Below are 6,273 nucleotides of genomic sequence, written 5' to 3'. Positions count from 1 at the left end.
AGACAAACAGAGAGAGAGAGAGAGAGAGAGAGAGAGAGAGAGAGTATTAATTAGTTAGGGCTGGCTCAGAAGAGTCCTGAACCATCCCTTAGTTTTGCTGCTATAGTCCTAGACTGCTGGGGGACTTCCCATGATGCACCCATGATGGAGGTTAGAGCGCCATCACAGAGACAGAGGACGGGGACGGAGGTTAGAACGCCGACACAGAGACAGAGTACGGGAACGGAGGTTAGAGCCCCAACACAGAGACGGAGGACAAGGTCAAAACAACTTATTAAAAACTGTTTCTTTCAATTAAGGAACATTTCAAAGATAAGAGCCTTGGTGTCAAAAGCCGAGTTGGAGATGATCATTCATGCTTTTATCTCGTCTCGCTTAGACTATTGTAACAGTCTTTTTATTTGCCTTAATAAGAAGGATCTTTGTCGTCTCCAGACTGTCCAAAATTCTGTTTTAGCTTCACTTCATTGGTTACCAGTGATATTTAGAATGCACTTTAAAATTTTGGTCCTAACTTTTAGAGCCCTACAAGGACAGGCACCCCCATACATCTCTGACCTGATACAGCTGCGTACATCCTCACGTAGTCTGAGATCAACAGGCCAGAGACTATTAGTTGTCCCCCTTACACATTTTAAAACTAGGGGGGACCTCTCTTTTCAAGTTGTTGCACCTAGGCTGTGGAACGCTTTGCCTCCTTCCATGCGCTGCTTAGATTGTGTGGTAAACTTTAAAACTCAGTTGAAATCTCTGCTTTTTAAAAGAGGCTTTTAACTAGAGTGTAGGGTGGTTAGGGTGGTCTTATGTGTACGTGTTATTCTTTTGTTTTTTGTGATGTATTGTTTTTATGAGAGTTGTTAAATGTTTCCTTTTGTTGTGAAGCACTTTGTGATCTTCATCTGAGAAAAGTGCTATACAAATAAATTTTACTTACTTACTTACTTACTAAAGCGCCGACACAGAGAGAGGACGGAAGTGGAACTACGTGGGTTAAGACCAGGCCGACACACACTGACAGCTAACAAGCCCCCCCCCCCCCCCCTCGAGATGCATACCTGACAGATTATAATACACGGATGGTTTCTATTAACTCTGATACTTCCACTGTGAAAACCACCCAGAGGCTGATTCAGGGTCACTTTAAACACATTGTGGAAAAAGATTGAGCTGAATATAAGATATATAATACATATAATACATATATTATAGATATATATAATACATATAGCCCATATATTATAGATACAGCTACAGTAGGTACTAGTACTGAGCATTAGAACTGCTACTGCTACAGTAGGTACTAGTACTGAGCATTAGTACTGATACTGCTACAGTAGGTACTAGTACTGAGCATTTGAACAACTAAATGACAACATAGCTTCACTCCAGATGGAGTGTGGAAAAGAAGTGACCAGTATTACAGAGTGTAGCCCTATGGTTGGTTCATGGCGTCCCTAAAAAATATTGAATTCTATTGTTATTTGGACGTGGGTTAATAGGAAATACATGTATTTATATACATATATATATAAAAATACATGTATTTTCAGAAAACATTACAACTATGAACAGAGTGTAATTTAACATATAATCGTTTTATTTGAGACAAATTGCAGAATTTTAAAATGTATCCATCAAAAGACGTTGTTTAGGGAAAACACACACACACACACACACACACACACACACCACACACACACACACACACACACACACACACACACACACACACACACACACACACACACACACACACACACACACACACACACACACACACACACACACACACACACACACACACACACACACACACACACACACACACACACGGCAACGTTAGTTAATGTCCGCTAGCATACAAACGGGCTAACTATAGCCAGTTAGCTTTTTTTATAACTTGACAAAAACCCACCCGTCGTAAGAGCAAAGCTTATTTATATAAGATGACGGCAAAAGGACTAACGCCCCAGGTCTTATGTTGACAACGTGGACGCAGGAGCCCACATGTTTCAGTCCATTTGTCTTTTAATTGTTTAACCCTGTGCTTGTTGTTGTGTGTCTGCTGTAACTCTTGCAGCAAAGTTACTCAGTGTCCCGAACTAATGTCTCCTCAGGGAGACTAATAAAGACATTTTGACTTTGAGGACGTTTGGTCCGTGCGCTCCGCGTGCCGGTTGCTAAATGACACGCGAGCGCTCCAGATTACTTAAACTGATGTCAAATAATACAGAATAAAATGTAATTTCCCACCAAACAGCAGCTGGTGGAGATGCTGAGTGGCTGGTGGGTAAAAAACTGAAAATGTTCCCTCGGTCCAAGAATCCGTGTGACATCATTTCCTGATGAAAGAACGTTGATGTGAGAATTAGAATCAGAACCAGAATCATTGTGACATTATTATTGTGACATCATTGGTGCCTCTGAGCAGTCTTTAAATACAGGATGTCCGTGCACATTCAGTCATTTCACAACGTTGAACTGTTGGTAGAAAAAGCACAGAGACATCTGTCTGCAACGTGGAGTTATTTTACCGACTGAGCTGAAGAACATGGAGATCCAAGAAGATAACGGAGATCCAGAAGCCCCCCCCCACGCAGGCCAGGTCTGCTCTGGAGAAGCCCTCCCCAAAAAGCACTCGCTTCGGAAGAGAATTAAGAGTTTCTCCAGAAAGAAATTCAAACGCACAAAAAGCAAAGGTGAGTCTCCGAGGAAAGAGGAGTCTGATGAGTTTTCGTCCACAAGAGACAAGGAACCCAAACTGGACCGCTCTGATATGAATGATGAGTTAAAGGACACATTCAGCTTGCAGGAACCAGAAAATGACTCAAAAAGCAAACGCAACATCAAGAAAGACCTCGACTGGAAGCAGGGGGGTCTGACAAAGACTCTGAGAGCGAAGGCGAATCCGACAGTGAAGACGGGGACTGGAGTAGGGGGGAGTCAGATGACGAGTTAAACAGTCGAGTCATTGCAATGTTGGGATGACCCTCTCGACTGGGAGTGGTGGGGGCTTGGTGATGAGTTCAGGGGTCTACGTGGGTTCCTGGAAGGCGAGTCCCTCTATGACGTGAACAAGAAGCAGGGGGAGTCGGAGGAGAAGATGGAGACTACCGGTGACACCAAACCCCAGCCGGATAGCGCTGATGGGGATGTGGATGGGTGGACCGCCTACGGGGCCTTCAAGGCCTGGGAGGCATCTCAGGTCTTCAGTTCATTCAGACATCAGAGGCCAGACTATGTGTGTTGTATTAGATGGTATGTCATATACCATTAAAAATAATAGTATGCAAATAAAGGCCAAAAAAATTAAATCCATCTGCCTGTGTCCTCTATTTAACAGGAAATCATGTTTAAATGCACTGGTTAATTCATTTGTGACACACACAAACACACAGGCAGGCACACACATGCACACGCACAAATACATCCAATCACACTCCAGGGAGAGACTCCTCTGCAAATTCCAGGACAGTTTTTATGGGAAGTGTTGCTCCTTAAAAGGAAAATTCCGGTCAATTTCAACATGTAGCTGTGTTTTATTTTTTATTTTTAAAGTTGTAGTGCTGCCGGTAGCGAGACAAATGAAACCAACTGGTGCTGCTACTCCGAGTTCTCCTCCTGCTAGCGTTAGAACAACAGCCTTCAACAGGCAAAGTTATTAACGTGTTTTTAGCCTCTTAACGGCTCAAAGAAACCACAGACTATGGAGACCTTTAAAATTATGTAATAATAATAATATTGTTGCACTATCTACATATATTTTACACTGATGTTTTTACCTTGCTTCTATGATCTTACCTGCAGCACTTTGAGGTTTGTCTTAAATGTAAAGTGCATTACAAATAAAATGTATATTATTATTATTATTAAAATGGCATTTCCAGTGCCTACCCACGTGCAGAAATTCCTTCCAAGTGAACACAGTGAATCTGACTGCAGTAGATACAGAAAATAAAAGCTGTGATAATCAGCTATTGTGGACTTCACCGGAAAACAGGACATAACCAGAGATGTGTGCACCGGCTGAATTAATTCAGCTTTTACAACTTTCTGTGTTCACTTGGAAAGAATAACTGAACATACCTCCTCCTCTCCATCTGTATGCAACCTCATCCCATTAAAATTCTCTTTTCTGGGTGGGATACTCGTCAATTGATCTGCAAGTTCATGTGAATGTTTTTGCAAAATTTGAAGAAATTCCCTCCACCAATGTCCTGCTTTACTCAGCAATTTAGGATGATTTAGAAGCACCTCTCTCCTCAACCTTTTCTCTATCTGTATGCTTCTTCCCTTTCCCTCCTATCACTTCCCATAGGTGGTTCTGGTTCTGGATCTGTGGAGTCTGGATCTGTAGTTGGAGTCACCTGCTGACTCCATGTTCCTGCTCGACACCCTCTGCTACAATTCTCTCTCTCTCTTTGTCTCTGTCTGTCTCTCTCTCTAACCCCCAACCGGTCGAGGCAGATGCCCCCCACCATGAGCCATGGTTCTGCTCCAGGTTTCTGCCTCTTAAAAGAAGTTTTTCCTTGCCTCTGTGGCCTAGAGCTTGCACTTGGTGAATTTTTGGGTTTCTGTAAATAACATCCCAGAGTCCGGTCTAGACCTGGTCTTTATGGAAAGCGCAGTGAGATAACTGTTGTTGTGATTTGGCGATATATAAATAAAATTTAATTGAATAAACATCTGACATCTGAAATCATCTAACTTGAATTTGGTATCTGCGTTTCAAAGCCGTCTCCGGGCGGTGACGGTTTTGGTGGAGATGTTCGTTTCATCGTCCATCAACACAACAGCATGATGAGTTCAACAATTGTATTGTGAGCGGCAGCCAACGTGCGTCAGCCCCATTTCTGATAGCGTGGCAGAAGAACTGTTACCATGACGATGCACAACAATAAAACCAACAGAGGAAACACTGGAACATGTTGCTCAGTAAAACAAACTGAGAATAAGCCTCATCTATTACAACACACACATCCATAACGGAGCAAACAGTGTAATACACCTTTAACAGAGAAGCACGTGGCTCCAAAGGCTGGTCTGTTTACTGGTGATTACCCGTTGCTAGGAAACAAGCTAAACATCAACAACCTGAATATGGAGGCTGCACAAGTCATATTAAACAATCTGAAAATCTATCAGCTACGCAATAAGAAACACAGCAACAGTAATATTATCAAGACTATCTCTCTCTCTCTCTCTGTGTGCACGTGTGTCTCTCTCTGTGTGTGTGTGTGTGTGTGTGTGTGTGTGTGTGTGTGTGTGTGTGTGTTTGTGTGTGGGGTGTGTCTCTCTCTCTCTCTCTCTCTATGTGTGTGTGTGTGTGTCTCTCTCTCTGTGAAAGCGTCTGTGTGCATTCATTAATATTGAGATAGATTCCTGGGTCTCTTTAGTCTGGAGTAACCTCTTTCCTTCACTTACCTCCTTCATCCTCTTGCTCTCTCGCTCCTCTGAGTCTCCGAGGCCTCCCTGACACCTTTCCTCTTGCCCTCCTTCTTCTTCTTCTTCTCCTCCTCCTCGTGTTTCTGCAGGTACTCGGTGATCAGGTCCAGGTCCAGGTGGTCTTGCGGCTCCCATGTGTTCTCCTCACTGGAAAGGTGAGTGCAGACAGAAGAACATCTCCTCACACTTTGTTTTTTAGGAAATACATTCTCACTCTAGCTGCTAATTTGGATCATTCCTTTTATCTGTTGCCATGGTGTACGGTTATTTGCGGGTCTGCACCTTAGTGTCAAATACCAAACCTTCAACTTTGAGAATGCCGAAAATGATGCTGTTGTGTGATGCTGTGTGTGTGTGTGGTGTGTGTGTGTGTGTGTGTGTGTGTATATATATATATATATATATATATATATATATATATATATATCAGGACCAAAATCACAATTATTAATATTCTAGACTCATACTTACTCTGAGAACCCCTTCCATTTCAGCAGAAACTCTACTCTTCCCTTCACCACTCTGCGGTCCAGAACCTTCTCCACCACATACTCCTCCTCTTCCTCCTTCACTGCTGCAGGCTGCTCCTCCTCTTCCTCCTTCACTGCTGCAGGCTGCTCCTCCTCTTCCTCCTTCACTGGTGCAGGCGCCTCCTCCTCTTCCTCCTTCACTGCTGCAGGCTCCTCCTCTTCCTCCTTCACTGCTGCAGGCTCCTCCTCCTCTTCCTCCTTCACTGCTGCAGGCTCCTCCTCCTCTTCCTCCTTCTTTCTTCCTCCAGTCGCCAGCTTGACGTCTGCCCCAGGGGGGGAGGGGGGGTTCAAATTGAGT

The sequence above is a fragment of the Etheostoma spectabile genome, unplaced genomic scaffold (genome assembly GCF_008692095.1).
Source record: "Etheostoma spectabile isolate EspeVRDwgs_2016 unplaced genomic scaffold, UIUC_Espe_1.0 scaffold00001853, whole genome shotgun sequence".
Classification (NCBI taxonomy): Eukaryota; Metazoa; Chordata; class Actinopteri; order Perciformes; family Percidae; genus Etheostoma; species Etheostoma spectabile.
This window is presented reverse-complemented; position numbering follows the sequence as displayed.